This window comes from Hermetia illucens, chromosome 4 (assembly GCF_905115235.1).
Source record: "Hermetia illucens chromosome 4, iHerIll2.2.curated.20191125, whole genome shotgun sequence".
In the NCBI taxonomy this organism is placed as follows: domain Eukaryota; kingdom Metazoa; phylum Arthropoda; class Insecta; order Diptera; family Stratiomyidae; genus Hermetia; species Hermetia illucens.
The window spans coordinates 171,415,226-171,435,050 of record NC_051852.1 but is presented as its reverse complement, the minus strand read 5'-3'; the positions used below and the strand labels follow the sequence as shown (position 1 = coordinate 171,435,050).

The window sequence follows — 19,825 nt, the reverse complement described above, 5'->3', positions numbered from 1 at the left end:
CCAATTGGTCGAGCGATTTGCCGACAACCGACCCGTCGACTTGGCTTGTCTGTCCAGTAATAATTGGCAGACCGACGTGTATGCTTTTTGGTTCGATGCTAAATTTACAAACTAATAAAATCTGGAAATATGCTAAGTCATGTATATTATTGCACATTTATATTGTGACGTCATAGTTGCTGGCGTTGCCGCTACCGGACTAAGTCACCGCTAGCAAGGTGATGTGTTCCAAGTATACAGTAAAGGTAGCTAGTTGCATGATTGGCAATTCGATGACTATGGAAGGAAAAAGTCATTGGACATATTGATAATCGCTCCATTTATATATAGTCGCAAATCCGTGGTATTTTCAGAGCTACACTAGGCCAAAGTTAATTTTCTGTTGGGGATGCAGGGAGTCCTGAGTCCACATCCACTTGATGCCGGACCGGACCACTTGGTAAGCAACTTACTTCGGTCATATTCCTCCTAGGGCAGAGTTGAGGCAGCATCTGATGAGTTGCCTCTGCCCTGGACGAAACCGCCAATCAACCTCTTCTTTTTATTATTGACAGTTTTTTACAAAATGGCGGCTGTAACACCGTACAAACAAAACAAGACTTTTTTGGAAGTCCTTCGCAGCGAGAAGTAGAACTCGCTTGGATCATCATCTAGAAGCATCATCAACGGCGCAGCAACCGGTATCAGGTGTGGGCCTGCCTTAATAAGGTACTTCAGACGTCCCAGTTTTGTGCGGAGGTCCACCAATTGGATGTCCCTAAAAGCTGTCTGGCGTCCTGATCTACACCATCGCTTCATCTCAGGCAGGGCCTGCCTCGACTTCTTTTTCTACCATAAATATTGAGATTTCGGGGGCCAAAAAATTGGTGTGTGTGTGTGTGTGTGTATGATGGGGGAGAAGCTACAGCTTCTGAGCACTCAGGCCGTGTTGGCCCATTGTACTCGCCTCCCCCGTCTAACGGAATATTCCGGATTCGTTAACGAATCGCAGGATTTCCGTTAGTGGATGTGATGCTACCCGTCGCAATTGGAGGACATTGGCACCAAAGATCTGATGCCTGATGGGTCCATAGGCGGGGCATTCACATAGGAAATGCTCCGTGGATTCCGCTTCCTCACTACAGGAGGGACACGTATCATCTTCGGTAATTCCTATTCTGAACATATGCCCAGCTAGTGAATTATAGCCTGTCAAAATGCCGACAATACACCTGCAAGTCCTCCTGCTTTTCGACAGGATAAACTTTGCGGTACGTATGTTGGGTTCTGGCAGGAAAAGTTTGGTGTGTCGAGCAGCATTTAAGCTCTGCCACCTGTCGTTATGGGAAACTTGTTCCCAGTTTTTGAAAACAGATTTAGCCAATGCTACTGATACCCCAATTGCTGGCTCCGGTCCCGGCATAGAGGAGATTGACCCCTCTTTCGCTAAAGCGTCCGAGATTTCATTTCCCTCTATGCCACAGTGACCAGGTACCCAGAGTAGTTCCACCGTATTGAATCTAGACATAGAGTTCAAACGGTTCCTGCATTCCTGAACGATTTTCGAGGTGATCAAAGGACTGCTCAATGCCCTCAATTCAGCTTGGCTGTCACTGCAGATTGCGATGCGCCTGCCCTTCAACCGCTCGTCAATCACCCAGTTTGCCACCCTTAGGAAGCCTGAGTCCCCATGTCGAGGCAAAAGTCCGTCTGCACAGCCCATAAGCTGTGAGAGCTCGTTTCATCTTTACCTCTACATGTTTGTTCCAAAGTAGTTTTTTATCTAGAGTGACCCCCAGATATTTCACTTCTTCGGAGAGTTGAAGGGTGGTACCCCTCATCTGAGGGAGACAAAGTCCATCCAGTTTTCTCCTTTTTCTGAATAAAACCATTGTGGTTTTATTTGGATTAACTGACAAACCATGTCTAAGGCACCAGCTGTCTATCAAATCAACGGCACGCTGTATGTTCCTACACACCGTTCCAAGATCCCGATCAACAACAAGAACAGCCACGTCATCAGCATCAGCTTGAGCGTGTATTGGCAAATTTTGCAGTTCGCAAAGCAGTGAGTCGATCAGCATACTCCACACCTCCTTGGGGGCAGCCCTTCGTCGCTTCTGTAGTCAGGTAGCGATCGACCCCTACCTCAGCGCACAACAATCTTTGCGTTAGCATAGCATGGATCCACTTAATTAAAGCATCATGAACCACCATGCGCTATGGCGGCATCACAAAGTTTTTGAAAAGGCGCACAGTCAAAATCCCCTTCAATGTCCACGAACACCCCCATCGCGTACTCACCATTCAAAGTTGCATCCTCTATCTTTGTGACCAAAGAATGAAGAGCAGACTCACAGGACTTTCCACGTTGGTAAGCATGTTGGTTTTCACTAAGTGGGTGTGACCTAAGTGCGTTTCCACGAATGTGACGCTCCACCAGTCTCTCCAAACCTTTCAGCAAGAACGAAGTCAAGCTGATCTGTCTGAAGTTCTTTGGATTAGAATAGTCATCTTTCCCAGGTTTCGGTATGAAAACTACCTTAACCTGTTGCCAAGAAGAAGGCACGTAGCCCAGAGCAAGACATCCTCGAAAAATATTTCTTAGAGGTCGCTCTAAATGCTCCATACCCTCCTTTAGCATTGCCGGATAGATGCCATCCATGCCAGGTGCTTTGAAATGTTCAAAGGACAGTATGGCAGCTCTCACCTTTTCATGGGTAACAACCGCTTTCGCAGTGTTCCAGTTCCCCTTGCAACGCTTGCGTGTTGAAGGGGTTGCAAGAACCGTCAACTCTCCCCCTACCACTTCTCTCACCCGTTCCCCGGGTGGTGTACTTCCAGGAGGGTCTGTACTGAGTCCAGTCTGGAGCTCGTGAAAGTACCGTCGGGTTTTCTAAGAGAATCCAACTTGGCCGACTCATCCCTTTTGAGGACTCTGCACAGCCTTGTTTCTCTTTCACCTTCCAGTTCCTCACAGTACGCTCTAAAGGAGTCTCGTTTCGAGCACCTCACGAGCCTCTTATATTCACGTTGTGAGTTCCTGAAATTTAACCAGTCTTCGTCCTTGTTACTTTTGCAAGCACGATTTAGAAGTCGCCTGGTTGATTTCCTGAGTTTTTTGCAGTTCTCGGTTCCACCAAGGAACCGTTTTACCGCTTTGGCCTCGGGAAATAGGACAAGCCTCTTCATAACACTCTAAAAGTGTGTAGTTCAGAGTTTTCAATTCATCTTCCAGCACCAAAGGAGTCCTTAGTCGCCTAGGGAACTGTACTTTATTGCCAAGAAGTTCATTGAACTTTGCCCAATCCGTTTTCCTAGGGTTCCGTCTTTGTACTGCAGACTGTTCGCCCGCAATAGTCAGATTGAATTCTAGATATCGGTGATCTGACAGTGAGACCTCGTCTAGCACTCGCCAGTGTGTAATCAACTCTATCAATTTTGGGGTACAGATTGTTAGGTCAATCACTTCACCTCTTCTCGGTCCCACGAACGTAGGGGCGCACCCTACGTTTGCAGTCATAAGACCAGCTGAAGTGATGAAATCAAATAGCTTCTCTCCTCTTGGATTGCATTTGCTACTGCCCCAACAAATATGTTGAGCATTCGCATCGCAACCTATTAAGAGTTCGAGACCACTTGATTCTGCATACGCCACCAGATCCCTAAGTTCTTGCGTCGGTGGAGAATACAAAGAATCATAGGGTAAATAAGCGGAGGCAACTATGATGTTTTTCCTCTCGCCATTTATTTGGTATTGTACGATGACCGTAGCTAAGTCCTGGGAACAATATTGTCTCAGCATAGTTGCCTCTAACCGTCTTGACATCAGGACGCAAGCTCTCGGTCTTATGGATCTGTCGTCGTAGAAGATCCTAGCCCCCTTTACTGATCCAATGCCACCGATTCTGTTAAATCGAACCCACGGTTCTTGCACCAGAAAGATATAGGGGAAATCCTGCAGCTTTGTCATTCTCGCTGCCAACAGGTAGGAGGGAGCTTTGGCATGCTGCAGGTTGATTTGACCAATCTTTATGTTTTTCGACATAAACTTAATCTATTGTCGCTGATAGAAGAGTCTGGTGCGTCCAGTGTGGATCTTACCGGGGTTTCCAATTTATCCCCACCTTCCGCCGGAGATTCCGCTTCCTTGTGCCCGATTTCTCTGCGCGTTACCGCGCCTAGTGGTACAGCCACGTCCATGTCCTCATTCCCAAGGTGCTTCATCTTCCTTCGCAGTGCTCTCTTCTGCCGTTGGCTTCGGGCCTTTCCAGGTTGACGGTGTCCGGACCGCTTGGATCCATTTCCACACACCGGCGTTAAACCAGTAGCGTCTACGTCACCAGCTTCCCATTCTTCCGCTCTTCCTGGTAAGGATGAAGGAGAAGGTTCTGACAGGCAGAATTCAGCCGTAGTCGGATTTCCAGTTTCTCCCAATTTGAGAGTTTCCGTACTTTCCTTTCTGGCTAACTTCGCCGTGGGCACTAAATGCAAACTTTCCACTGAGCCGGAAAGCATGCTTTCTACAGATTGATCTGTAGGCGAATATGAATGTGGTGAGGCCTCCAAAGTCCGCGCCTCGGCCGCGACTTGATTCCTCATGGTCGCGGGTGGATTCGAAGTCTGTGACTTCTTACCACTTGGAGAGTTTAAATCCATCGTTTCCATATTCATATTTTTGGACACTCTTAGTGTAGTAGTAAACTACTACAGGCTCCCCCACCATGACGAGGTGGTGTCCGAGGGGGAGCTTATAGATAGCTTATAGATGGTACTCAGCAACGTGATACCTCTATAATTGCTGCTCTCTCTTTTTATGTATGGGACAGATAATGCCTCTTTGCCAGTCGTCAGGCATTTATTCGCTGTTCCACACCTTGAGTATAAGTTGATGAACCACCTGGTGTAATTCGTGGCCTCCATAATGAAGCAATTCGGCTGTAATTTCATCGTCTCCTGGCGACTTATGATTTTTAAGCCGATGAATTGCACGGACTGTTTCTTCTATGCTTGGTGGTGGCAGCATTTGTCCGTCGTTTTCAGTTGCCGAGACCTCCAACTTGCCGATATTTTGGTTGTTGAACAGTTCGTCAAAATACTCAACCCATCGCTACAATATGCCCATTCTGTCGGAAATTTCTCTCTTTGTCTCGGCAGGATAAGCATCGAGGTGTATAAGGCTTCATCCTGCTGACTTGTTGGTAAAACTTCCGCGCCTGGTGCGGTTGCTCCCTGTACTTTTCGAGTTCACAGACTTGTTGGTTCTCCCAGGCTTCCTTTTGTTGTTGAACAGTTCGTCAAAATACTTAATCCATGCTTTATCTCTAGGAAATCTGTTAGCTGCGGTTATTACTGCATCCATTTTTCCCTCATAGGTGTTACGGAGCGCTATGTTGTGAATGGCTTCAGTATACATTCTCACCTGATTGTCAGAGGGGACTGTAGGGGTTGTAGCTCGGAGCACTAGCCAACGATATAGTGACCCGAGTTTATATTGGCTCCCCTATATGTTCTGGCATTTATCAAGGCTGAGAGGAGGCGGCGTTCAATCAACACATGGTCAATTTGGTCGAAAATGGTCCCGGCTGGAGAGGCCCATGTTTTTTTGTGGACGGCTTTCTGCGCAAACCAGGTGCTTCCAAAAAGCATTTCGTGTGACACCGCTAATTGAATAATCCGCAGTTCGTTATAATTTGTGTTTTGATGTAAGCTATGGGAGCCAACATATCACCTGAATACGGGCTCCGTCCCTACTTGGCTATTAAAATCCCCAAGTGTGATTTTGATATCATACCTGGGACAGGCTTTGAGGGTTCGTTCTATTGCCTCATAGAAGGTGTCCTTCTCCTACTCTGCAGTCTCCTTTGTAGGGGCGTGAACATTTCTAAATTTTCCTCGCATGCGCGGAGTGCATAGCCGTTCGCTTATGTTTTCAAAGCTGATAACAGCAGGGTTAATTTTTTGACTGGCTAAAAAACCTACTTCAAGCACATGATTTATTGAATGGCCACTATAATACATGGTGTAGTGGCTCTTTTCCAGGAAACTGGTCCATGTCCAACGCATTTCCTGCAACGTTGTTACCTCAGCCCAATATTGGGACAGATTATCGGCTAGCTGCTTGGGAGCTCCATCTCTGTACAGGAAGCGCACATTCCATGAGAAAATGCGCCAAATCGTTATTCCGTTGTCGTTGCCGGGTTCGTCGTTGTAAAGTTCATCCTGTCTGAGGCCCTTTTTTTGGTTTCGTAACATTGGTTTTTCGTGTATGGTTGTTAGCCCTACTTAGGGAGGACGGTTTGGTAGTAGAGTTGTTGGTGTTGGTTCTGCAAGCGTTTCCCAGGTTTTATACTCCATCGTGGGTTATTGGCCATTACTTCCACTTATTCGTGTGCACTCTAGTGTCTCACCCATACGAAACTCCCACGCTGTCTAATTTCCCACAAATTTGATTTTCGTCGCAAGGAAGGAGTGTGTTCATCTTTATACTTATACACTTATATACATTATACAGTGTTTTATATGTTGGCTTAACTGAAGGGAAGTATGGCCTTCAGTTAAGCCTACGTATAAAACACTGTCATTATCTTTTTCAAATTTAACTTCATAAATGTTTGTCCTACCACTTTTGCTAGGTTTCCCTCAGCAAATTAGAAAACTTCAACTGACTGAGATGTTTCTGCGCCCACTTGGTTCAAAGTTCCGTCCGTTGTTCAATATAAGACATAGGAGGATTTTTGTGATACTGGTAGTTCACCAACTGCCCGGAATTTAGTCAAATGAGATAGGATCTCGTCATATTCGCTTGAGTCTGCATCCACCTGTACGCCGTCTTCCTCTCAACTTAGACTTTTTTTTAATTTTACGACAGGAGGGAAAAAAAACACAAACAGAACTTCTTGGACCACTTTATTTTAGTTACACTTCTACTCTCCCGCACTACACAACCTCAACTCCTCGGTTCAACTATTCCGCTGTCAATCGATCAGCCAGTCCGAGTCCCGCTAATTTTTGTTTCCGTTCCATGGCCTTGAACGTACATTATTGTGTTGAAGTGTGCAGCAGGTGATTCCCGTCAACCGTGATAAATCGCTTGCATTTATTTAATAATGTGCAATATGGGTAAGTTTGTGAGAGTCAACGAACGATTGGTCCGGTCAATTATGGTTTGCACCATTTGAAAATAAGGAAAAAAAAAATAGAATTTGCAATTGTTTAATTGGAATTGGACTATGGAATTTAAGGGAAAGGGACCAGATGTGGGTTTGTTTTTTTAAAAAAAGGAATGGTTTCATCACCTATAAAAATTTTGCAATCATTGAAAAGAGCATGCTTCAGTCTCCTTACATTTATAATTTATATTATTCGGATGATAAGCTTGTAGTAGAAAATAAAACACAAATACAGAATATACAAAATGCTGACATTCATGACCTATGACAGTGATTGAACCCAGGGCACAGTCGTTCACGTGGATTGAGAGGACGTGCTAACTTACACGGTTACTTATTGACTAATGGAGTTTGAAAAATTTGTTTTGAAATACCAACATAGGTCGAAAATATCTACCAAAATTCGGTTATCAGTTAAATTTATGACTACGTAATGCCGGAATCATGACAGTGATAATGAGAGTAATTTGCTACTGACCGCAGTCTATATTTTCTTCAGTAGATCCGAAAATTTTGCGGTAGATGATCATAAACAAGATCAGAATCGAATAGTACTTTCAGCAATTCGACAGATTTGGATTAAAGAAGCCACTCAGCACCTAAGTTTCGATCGGTAAGTCGTGAATTGATGGAACGTGTTCGAATATTTCTCCGCTATAGTTTACCTAGCAGTAGTTAGTGAATCAGCAACGTCGACAGCATACTGCTTATTGCTACTTAATGAAAAATTTCATTTTAGTTCAGTTCGGTTGTTTAGCGCGGCTAAACCTCTTCCAACGGTCGGTGTGCGTATACACTCGTATATGGGTGCCAGAAGGCAGTGTGAAAGGCCTCGCGAGTTTGACTTTGGTTCCATCTAGAGTATAATTGCTGCTCGTAATAAAAACGTACCAATTAAAAGCCTTTGTGCCCCGTGGTGTACGCAAATCCGTTTGCTAAAAAGGCGGATATCTATAGTCCTTTAGATAGTGGAGCTGAAATTCAAAGAAATTTGTTGAAAGTCCGGCTAGTAACTTGACAGGCAACGGACCGAGACTATATCGGAAGGTGTTACAGACCGTGGTACCTAGGTATGTCTCAATTTTCGCTAAAACTCAACAATAAAGTGACCACAGTCGTAAACATTGAATAGCTTTCTACTTTGCCTTGAGTCGGTGTCGTAAACAAAACGACTCTGACTTACGTTTACAAAACTTTTGCAACATGTGTCTTTTGTGTTTCGTCAATGTAAATAGTAAACATTCCAGTGACATACTTTATGTTTGTTTCTTGCGGATTTTCCGCAATTAATTGTTTAATTGTGTGAAAAAGATTTATTTGAAAATGTCGAGACTTCCAGCACAAAAAGAAATTTTAACTAGTGAATGTGCTTTCTGTTGGAATGTTAGGAAACGTTAGGTACAATTTCGACTATATCTGTGCCAAAGCAAGTGCCATACTTGAGAATTTAACTAAAAAGGCTTTTTGACTCAATATTTAAAGAAAGAAGTCAATCATGTATCGCATGATTACAATATATTGTGAAAACTATTCATGAATCGGAGAAATTGGCTGCCGTATTTATTAGATCAATAGCTTCGAGATATCTTTCGTTGAGTGTGATAACAAGTACCTTTTTTGTCCAGATATCTTATCATTCGCAGATTGATAATGGGAATGTATTCGAAGCCGTAATTTAAAAAGGGGAAGACGTATTATTCAAATGTAGTTAAAGTGTTCTACGTTGTTTTGCTATCATCGCATCGCCTACCATTCCCCTTCTTACTCCTATCCTTGTCGAATACCTTATTGGCAAACTTGATGCCAATGTCGGACCTGGCTACGATGGTCTTCCAAACCTCTTTTTGCTCAAAACTGGTAAGTCCACCTCCCTTCCCCTATCTCTTATTTTCAACAAAAGCCTCGAAGAGAATCATTTTCCCGGCTTGTGGAAAGTGGCTCTCATTATCGCTATTCACAAAAGTGGCGATCGTTTGCTTGCCGAGAATTGCCGTCCCATTTTCCTCCTCTCCTCCTGTTCCAAAATCCTGGAAAGATATGTCAGCGACTGGTTGTCCGCCCACTTTGGCCTACATATAGTGGAAGAACAATACGGCTTCGTTAAACGTAGGTCCACGGCCTTCAACCTATGTCTAAATTCACGGCAAGAAGTGCATACCATTTACACTGACTTCACGAAAGCCTTCGACACTGTAAATCACAAGATACTTTTATCCAAACTCTCGTCCCTAAACGTTCCCATACCACTTGTTTTATGGCTTGACTCTTACCTTTCCAACCGATCCTGCCGCGTCTCTCTTTACTTCTGTACTTCCCGCTCCTTCTCCTCCTCTTCTGGCGTCCCACGGGGATCTATTCTGGGTCCTTTGTTATTTTTATTGTGTAAACACAAAACCTTATTAAAATCGGTTTACCGTCTTTTTTTTTTTTTTTCATCGTTGGAAGGTGGAAAGGTTCAAAACCTACTGCTGGCTCCTCCCAAACAGTTATGTGAGACTTCTACTCACTAAAACCACCTACTTCTTCTTCCACTCTCCCCACGGGACTGCTATAAGCATTGCGTCGTAGAGACGCCGACCTTCATCCGCCAAGATGTCTATGGGGATTGTCCCTGCCAGTACATATGCTGCTTCTCCTGATGTCGTTCGATAAGCACTGCATACCCGGAGTGCACTTAGTCGATACGCCATTCCTAGTTTTCCGCAGTTTGATTTGTTTTCCAGAACGGTTGCCCAAACTGGAGCTGCGTAGAGTAGCACGGAACTAACTACCCTTGAAATAAGACGACGTCGACTTTGTCTTGGTCCACAAATGTTCGGTAGTATCCTCGAGATCGTTACAGCGATGGAAGATGCTTTAGTTGCAGCGCACTCAATGTGTTTTTTAAAGTTGAGTCTTGAGTAAATTGTTTTTTCACCAACTTTAATTTTCACGGTCGTGTCTTTCCTTCTTTTGCTGATTAGCACTAGTTCCGTTTTATGTTCAGCAAGTGATAGACCGGACTTTTTCAACCAGGAATTGATCTCCCATATCGCTTCATTTGCATAGATTTCGATCTCGTCTAAGCGTTTTGCCACTATTGTTACCCCGATATCGTCCGCAAAGCCAATAGTTGTCACGCCGTTAGGAAGGCGTAGCGTCAGCACTCCGTTGTACATAATTAACTACAGTAAGGGACCTAAGACAGACCCCTGTGGTACGCCGCACGTCATTGGGAATAATTTTTCTCCATCGTCCGTGTCGCAATATAATCTTCTTCCAAGAAGAAATGCAACAACGATGCGTACAATGTACTTTGGAACCTTTAGTTTGGTTAGAGCCTCTACGATTTTCGTCCACTTTGCAGTGTTGAATGCATTTTTTACATCGAGGGTCACCACTGCGCAGCATTTGCCATCTTGTATTGCAGCGGGAGCCAGGCCAGTCACCATGCTGATTGCATCGATGGTTGATCTCCCCTTACGAAACCCGAATTGCTTGTCGGATAGGCCTCCTTCCTTTTCCGCAACAGCGAGCAGCCTGCTTTATAATACTCGTTCAAATAGTTTACCAATGGTGTTGACCAAACATATCGGTCGATATGAGGAGGGGTCTCCCAATGGTTTACCTGGCTTCGGAATAAGTATCAACTTTTGCAGCTTCCATTGCTGACCTGGCTGCCACTTTCAGGGCGATATTCGGGATTCCATCTGGCCCTGGGGTCTTATTTTCAGCGAATTTACTTGCTGCATAAAAAATTTCCTTTTCTATCACTTCAGGAATTTCGTCGGGGTTTACATGCACTTTAGGCAGATTTGTGCAGTTCACATCCTCTGGGAAGAGAGTGTCCACTATGTTTTCTAGTAATTTTGGGCAGGTAATCGGTGGGGAGCGCTTGCCTTTCAGTGATGACATTACAGACCTGTAGGCTCAGAATCAGCTTCGGTACACATCCGCTTGAAATGTTCGGATTTGCTCTTCGTGATAGCTACTTGCAATTTTTTCCTTGCGTTCTTGTATTGCATGGGCAGCTCAACGAATTATCATCTGTCTGTCTGTCCGTCTGTCTGTCTGTCCGTCATATGCATTTTTCTCAGAGACGGTTATAGCGATTGACACCAAATTTGGTAGAAAGGTGGGAACTGTGAACGCTCACACATACAGTGAGTTACATCCTTTTACGTTAAATTCAAGGGGGGTCCCCATACATGCAAAAGGGGGGTTGTAAAACTTTTTTTCATCAAATATAGTCATGTAGGGTATCAAGTGAAAGGTGTCGGTTAGTACTTTTCGAAGCCGGTCTTAGTTTTCACATTTGTTAGAAAGGTGGGGAGTGCGGGGGATTGAAAGTGATCATTCCTTTAAGGAGGCCATACTCAGAAACTACCAAACCGAAAAATCTGAAAAAAAATCAGGAGGCTGCCACTATATGGTGCCTGGGCTGCAAAATATCTTCCATACCGATATCTGTTGAAATAAAGTTAATAATAGTATATTACTATAATTTTTTGTAATTGGCTGGAAACCCCCCTTAACTTCACCCTAGCAACACGGACATTGCACGGATGCAGTGATGTAGGTTATAATGTATAGCATGATCATACGAAGTTTGGTGGAAATCGCACTATTACTAACAAAGTTATGACACGTCAAAGTTGTTGTTTCTTTGAAATTGAAGACTATGAATGTCATGATCACCCGAAACTGGATACTCTCACATAATATATGGATATATTACGTGCTATGTACTAAGAAATACACAAAACCTTTCGTAGCTGAAGCGTCCAGCTTCCGGTTTCCCGGCTTGTTATTTTTTTTATTAACGACCTTCCTCCCGTCCTTACTTGTCCCTGTTTGCTCTATGCAGACGACCTTAAGCTGCTTTTCGCTATATCGTTGCCTATGGACTATGTTTCCCTTCAATCTAACCTGGACACTCTGGTTCGTTGGTGCTCGACTAATGGTTTAGCGCTAAACGTCAGAAAGTGTCACTCTATGTGCTACTCCCTAAAATCCTCATCCACTTCTTTCACCTACTCTGTTAACGGACATTCCTTATCCTGCTTAAATTCCACTCAAGACTTCGGAGTCACTTTTGACAATAAGCTCCGCTTTGACACCCATTGCCTCGATGTCATCAATCGAGCAGCAAAATTGTCAGGTTTTATACTTCGCTCCTCTGATTTTGACTTCATCCAACCCTCTTTAGCTCTCTTCAATTCTCTCGTGAGGAATACCCTCGAGTATTGCTCCGCAACTGTGATTGTCTTGCCCTTGAAAATATGCAACGTAAATTCACCCGTTCCCTCTTCTTTAAGAAAAGCTTCCCTCGTGTGGATTACTCCTCCCGCCTCCGCTTTCTGAACCTTCCCTTCCTACAACAGCGTAGATCCTATCTGGATCTATGCACATTCTTTGAATTTTCCTCGGGTCTGATGAACTGCTCCGCCGCTGACGAGATCACCTGCCGTCCTGCGTCTTATAACACACGTAACGCAGACATTTTCAACGTGCCCTTCGGAGAGCTCGAAGTCTACTTTCATTCCCCGATTCCCAGGCTTTGCCGAAATTATAAGGTAAAACAGCTTGGTCCTTTTAACTTCCCTACTTTAAGTAGTTTTAAACGTAGGATAAGTTTTTTGTTTTCTCCTCCTCCTGGGGACAATAATTAATTGGAATTTACTCTGTTTGTTGTCCGTTAAATTAAATAAATAAATACAAACTATAATTTTTGCACATGCAACCGAATTGTCTCCCGGAACTTCCTTGCAATTCTCCCTATACAAAGGTCATTGTGATAGAAGAAATAACCGGAATTTTTGGAGTCCATTGATTCTTCGATTCCTGTGGGTTCAGTGATCGTTCCACACTCTACAAGAAAAAAGGGTAGCAATACCCAATCGGAAACTTTGGCAGGCGCTGTTTTTGGAAGCGAAATGGATGGGAAGCCATATTCAAAAGTGCTTTTCGAGCAGCATTGATATGGTTGCATTCAATTCTTCTCTGAGGTGAACTTGATGTGCTTCCCTTCCATATTCAAATATGCTTCTCAGGAAGCACATATTTAGTGGAGCATAAAAGGAACGCTTCCCGGCAATGACAGGCAGTGATAAAAGGTATACGACGTGGAACCGGGCCGTGCTGTTTTGGAAGCGTTCTAGTTGCTCTTCTGGAGTGTTCCTTTTCCTATTGGGCATTGCAATGGCTGCAATAGGATCAAATACCAACTAAGGATGTGGGAAAAATATGGCATGCATTTTTCTTTGCCACCATCAACGAAATTATGCAAATGCATATGGATAAATTGAAGTAACATAATTTAGCTTTATGTATAATTTCTTTTTCAACTTCAATAATAAAAAGCAAATACTCGTAAGTTATTTGCTGAGCAGTTTGTAATGATATGAGTGGTTATAGGAGATCAGGTCGATCATCCTGAGTGGCCGATAACGACCTAGATTCTAAAATAGACGTTAATCATTACTTCGCGGCGGCCTATCGAATGATAAACAGAACGCGAACTAAAATTGAAAAATAGAAAAGAAAAAAAAACGGCTCGACCGCGCGCGTGGAACCGTAAGTCTCTGGACCCGAGTACCGCGATCAAGGAGGAGAAGATCCACGACGGATCACCGTTTCAATTATTGCCTCTTCCGCCTCAGATCTTGTATGAGGCGCGGCCCCTGAGGTTGCCATCCTTCCTCGACATCCTCAGGCCAGTTATTCAATTTGAGGACTTCCTCCCTTTCTTATCTTCCTTTCTCCCTTTCTTATCCTCCTTTCTCCCGCGGAATTTCTATAAAGGGACATCCTCATCGTGGATCTTCCCCTCCTTGATCGCGGCACTCGGGTCCGGAGACTTACGGCTCCACGCGCGCGGTCGAGCCGTTTTTTTTTCTTTTCCTTTCTATTTTCCAATTTAGTTCGCGTTCTGTTTATCATTCGATAGGCCGCCGCGAAATCCTGATTAATGTCGATTTTAGAATCCGGTGCGGACCTACGCATCGGAATAGACACGTTGTTTTGTAGTAGTGAAGCGTGAGGGATCAAAGCGCTCAAAGGACCCCCTTTAGTTTGTTTCTCGCTTTTCATATTTATTATACCAATTTCGACGATTTAATAATTTAAACAACTTCGAAACCGGAAGCTTGGTGCTTCAGCTATGAAAGTTTTAGTGAATTTCTTATATAAGCATATCTGGATGAACTACGAACTCGTAATGTATACATATTTATTTATAACTAGGTGAACCCGACAGAAGTTGTTCTGTCTTAAGTATATTTGCAAAAACTGCGGATGCTCTTCGTGTACTGGAAAAAGTAAGCAAATCAGATGATACTCTTGCCCTTGCACTTCGTCCCCACGTACCCCACGGAATATCGGTCATCGTACCTCTTTATTGCGGCCGAGGTGTTAGGTAGGACTCTCATACGCTCAGTATAAACCTTGGCTATGTCAATCTCAACCGGACTGGACCGTGGAATGATACCTACACGACAGGCAGTTACCTTAAACTCCCCAGACCTTCATGTCCTTGCAACCCGAATGTGGTTGTAAAAATTACCAGATTTTGGAAGCTTCGTCGTTCCAAATGATACCATTTGAAAGCATGCATCATCATCATCAACGGCGCAACAACCGGTATCCGGTCTAGGCCTGCCTTAATAAAGGAACTTCAGACACCCCGGTTTTGCGCCGAGGTCGACCAATTCGATATCCCTAAAAGCTGTCTGGTGACCTAACCCATCCTAACGCCACTCCATCTCAGACAGGGTCTGCCTCGTCTTCTTTTTCTACCATAGATATTGCCCTTATAGACTTTCCGGGCTGGATCATTCATACGGATTAACTGACCCGCCCACCGCAACCTGTTGAGCCGGATTTTATCCACAGCCAGACGGTTGTAGTATCGCTTATAGATTTCGACGTTATGTAGGCTGCGGAATCGTCCATCCTCATGTAGGGGGCCAAAAATTCTTCGGAGGATTCGAACGCGACCAAGAGTTCTCAGTTTGTTTTTGCTAAGAATCCAAGTCTCCGAGGAATACATAAGGACTGGCAGAGATCATAGTCTTGTACAGTAAGAGCTTTGATCCTATGGTGAGACCTTTCGCGCGAAACATTTTTTGTAAGCTGAAATAGGCTCTGTTGGCAGCTAACAACCGTGCGCGGATTTCACCGTCATAGCTGTTATCGGTTGTGATTTGCATGCATGATATTCCGAATATGCTGTAAATAGTTTTTGCATTCCTGAGCAACTCCAGCTTTATCAGTTATAAGTGGATCTGGCGTGTTAGTCAGTAGTGGCAAATTGACCTTGCTTATGGAACAATACATGCCAGGCATTTCTTACTGAAACTTAAAAGGTTGTGGAGCGGTTCGACTGTGGGAATTCATGTCGATAGCAGCGCTAAAAGGATTCGGTGGTAAAACTTAAAAAGTCTTCATTGAAGTTGGTATCCCACAATACTCCTCCCTTAGTGACATTCGTCCTGCCGAATCACACTGATTTCTGGGAAGTTGCCTTCGTTCTTAGACCGGAGTATGTCTTGATGATTCCTCCAGATGCAGGTGTATATGGATTTTCTTTCCTGAATATTGGCGAGTCTAACGATTCAGATAATTCTGGGTTGAGCAAGTTCGCTGGCTTAAGACGTTCCGTCGAGATCGTTGTTTCTTTTTCGGCGATTTTCAGCTTAAATACACGCTTCTTGATGCGGTCTGTGATTGAGTATGGGCCGGAATGGGGACTTCGCAAGGACTTCTTGGATCCACCCTGGCATATGAATGCATGAGTATAAGTAAACAAGTCTTTGTACACGAATGAGACGTCGGTGTGATGGTGATTGATCGATTTGAACCGAAGTTTTTGTATTCTCTTACTAATTTATTCGACGACTATGTGAGAGTCGGCTGGGATGTCATCGCTGACGAAGGATTCCCCTGGTAGGTGAAGGGTAGTGCCGTAGACTAACTCAGCTGCTGAAGAATTGAGGTCCTCCTTGATTGTCGTGCGAAGGCCAAGTAATACCGTGGGGAGCACACATTAGGGCCGCTTTGAACTTTGACATTCTACCATGCCATTTGCTGCCGGAAGGTAAGCCGTTGTCCTGGCGCGGTTACAACGGATGAAATACAGTAAAGTAAAATCTTTAGTCTTTAGTCCCAATTCTAGCCGTGAACCACGATCCGTAGTGATGTTGACCGAAGTTCTAAAACGGGTAACCCGTTGTGTATAAAACTTTGCAACTATGGTTTCGGCGGTTGCGTCGACCAATGGGATGACTTCTGGCGAACGTGTGAAACTTTCAATGATTGTGAGCGGGTAGACAAATCCATGGGAATGAGATGAATATGTTGAAAGCGTGTGTCAGGTGTTAAGAATTGGTGAGGGGTGTGTTAACGTGTCTGCTCACCTTAGACGCTTGGCATGCTATGCAAGTTCTTGACCATCATACGATGTCTTTGTTCATGTCAGGCCACATGTATTTCTGACGGAGCCATTCGCTTGTTGCGCGTCCGCTTGGGTGTGAAAGTCCGTGCAACTGGTTAAGAATTTTGCGCCTAAGTGTCGAAGGGATATACGGTCTGATATTGACTGCTTCAATATGACAATAAAGTATCTTGCTTCCTTCGATATTTTTTGTATGCAAATGCAGAGAGGTTTCTTGTCGAAGGTTTTGCTGTAATTCCGGGTCAGCGTATTGTGCATCGGCGATGTCAACTGAGGAAATCGTAATGGGCCTAGTAATGCCATTGATATCATCCGATCGCGATAGAGCGTCTGCTATGATGTTTCGTGTGCCATCGACCTGGAGGATGTTTGTAGAAAGTTACGCAATATATTCCAGCTGCTGCGCTTGCCTGGGGGCTGCTTTATTTGCACGCTGATTGAAGGCGAAAGTAAGCGGTTTGCGATTTGTTCGGATCGTAAAAGTCTCGTCCTCCAGCATGTAGTAAAAATGTTTAATTCCTTCGTAGATTGCAAGGAGTTCCCTATCATAAGTACTATATTTTTGTTATGTTTCACTTAGGTTCTGGTAGAAAAAAAAAAGTCGCTTTCAATTTCCTGCCTATGGTTGTGTTCGATACGTCCGTTGACAAGGTTAGTGGTGCCTCAGGCCTCAACTCGAAAGAAGCTTGAGCTTCTTCTGTCCATCCAACGGATTTTTTATCGTTTTATATTTTATATTTATTAATCGGGGCTTATTAAATTTTATACCGAGTTTAGCTTTATGGTGACCTTTTATAATGGAGTTTATAGGTGCTAATATCGCAGCGGCTTTCGGCAGAAATTTCCCAGGTATCTTCGCAACTCAACTAGAAAAAAAGCCAAAAAGGGAAACTAAAACCTCCCCATGTACCCCGTCATTTATATAAGGTCACTTTATATGATGATGACATTATACACGTCTTACTGTGCAATAAATTTACCTGTAATGCGAAAATTTGACCTTCCATGACTTTGTTAATAATAATTGGATTGATTTTAAACTTTTCAGAATTATGTCTTATATTATCGCCTAACTTAAGGGGGGTTCTCCGGTAAATTTCTAAAATATGTTAATATACTATTATTAACTTTATTTGTGTAGATATCGGAATGAGATATATGTTGAGGCCTAGATTTCATACAATTGCATCACTGTGATTTTTTCAGATCTCTCAGTTGGATAGGTTCTGAGAATGAGACCTATTTCGCTTTCTGGGGCACACATTTGGAGCTCTATCTTCCCTATCTTTCACCAGACAGATATTGAGCCGATCTTAATAAGGTTTTGTTTCACGCAAAACGTTAAAAAAAGCATGGGTTACTTTCCAGTTACATAAGTACAGTCGACTCTCCCTATAACGAGCTTTAAGGAACCACAAAAACTTGCTCGTTACAGGGACAGTTTATGTTGGAAAGTGAAGGAAAATCGGAATTTCTTTATAAAGTTTATTTGATGCTAATTTTATCTTTTGCATACCGCTTACGGTGGGATACGCCCGACAGTTGTCTATAAGGAGCAGAATTTTCCTGTTTTTCTTTTTCAGCTGGTTGTCCAGGTTTTGGGTTCATTTTCAAAAATTTGCGATGTCATCCACGTTGTCTTATTTGCATGATAAGCTACAGGTAACTTTTTTACGTTCTTAAAACAGCGAGGGCTTTGTGATTTAACGATCACAAGTAGTTTTCGCGTTTCAATTTCACTGCGACCCTGTCGTTCGTAATTTTTCCACCTACATAAACCCTTTAAACTTGAAGGTCCGATCTGGTTTCATCTTGAAGCAACCAATATTCAGAAAAAAAAGAAGACAAGGCAGACCCTGCCTGAGATGAAGCGATGGCGTAGGCCAAGACGCAGGCAGCTTTTAGGGATATCGAATTGGTGGACCTCCATGCAAAACCGGGATGTCTAGAGCTCCTTATTACGGCAGGCCTAGACCGGATACCGGTTGTTCCGCCGTTGGTGATGATGAATATTCATTCTAGTGTTTGTGAAAAGTCCTTTCGCTACCTTAGATACAGGGGGCGCCATTTAGATTGAAGGTATGTTTTTTTAAAAAAAATATAAATAAAAGACCAAATATTTTCAATTTTTTTACGTAGTCATTTATTTTGCTTCAGGGAGATTTGTTTTAACTACTTTTTGAAGATGATATCGCGTAAATGTTGGCCTTTGGACTTGATGGACAAATTGGTCCTTTTTTCGGCGTTTTGCATCACTTTGGCCAACGTTTCAGGCGTAATGGCGGCGATTTCGTTTCGAATGTTGAGCCAGAGTCTCAGGCTTTCCAGCGTATACTTTGGATTTTAAATAGCCCCACAAATAAAAGTCCGGTGGCGTTAAATCTGGAGAGCGCGGTGGCCAGTCAAAATCACCATTTTTCGATATTATGCGACCAGGAAACAATGGGCGCAATAAATCCATTATAGCACGAGATGTATGGCATGTGGCGCCATCTTGTTGGAACCAGAAGTCCTCCAGATCATTTTCACGAACAATCGGCATCATAAAATCGGTTATCATAACTCGATAACGGTCGCCATTGACGGTTTCGGTAGCACCAGCACCATTTTCAAAAAAGTACGGCCCAATGATCATTGTTGCACAAATGCCGCACCAAACTGTGACTTTTTGTTCGTAAAGAGGCTTTTCATGAATTATTTGTGGGTTTTCAGTGGCATAGAATCGACAATTTTGTTTATTTACACCGCCAGATAATGAGAAATGTGCCTCATCCGACATAATGATTTTTTGCCAGAAGTCACTTTGATTTCGAGCCATTTCCACAGCCCATTTGCCATAATTGACACGACGCACATAGTCGGCTGCGTTTAATTTGTGTGCCATTTGAATTTTGTACGGAAATAACTTCAAATCTATACGAATAATGCGTCTCAAAGTGGTTTCCGGGATGTTCAATTCCTTAGAACGGCGTTTGGTCGAAGTTGTTGGAGTGGCATCAACACTGGCTTGAACGAGCGCGATGTTTTCATCGGAGCGTGATGTGCGCATTCTGGACGCGTGGCTGGCATCATTAAGATTGCCGTGATCAATAAACTTCGCGTAAAAACGTCGTATGGTAACGTCAGTCGGTGCAGTTTGCACTTTCTTTATTTTTCGATATTCACGTTGTGTTTGCACAATTGAGAAGTTATTTTGAATGTATAGCTGCACAATTTCAGCACGTTCTTTTGGAGTGTATCT

The 19,825-nt window shown here is 43.5% G+C and overlaps 1 protein-coding gene across 5 annotated transcripts in view; it reads left to right on the top strand.

Moving 5' to 3' along the window:
- Positions 1–19,825, top strand: part of LOC119653731 (NAD kinase-like) — a 150,671-nt gene that overhangs the window by 44,099 nt on the left and 86,747 nt on the right. For 2 of the 5 annotated variants that reach the window (XM_038058645.1, XM_038058644.1), the window contains exon 1: positions 7,882–8,221. The exons of 2 other annotated variants lie outside the window; for them this stretch is intronic. The gene's annotated coding sequence lies outside the window, so the exon portion shown is untranslated. Of the gene's footprint in view, positions 1–7,881; positions 8,222–19,825 lie in introns of those variants that run through there. One more of the 5 variants, XM_038058649.1, reaches the window with a different exon arrangement.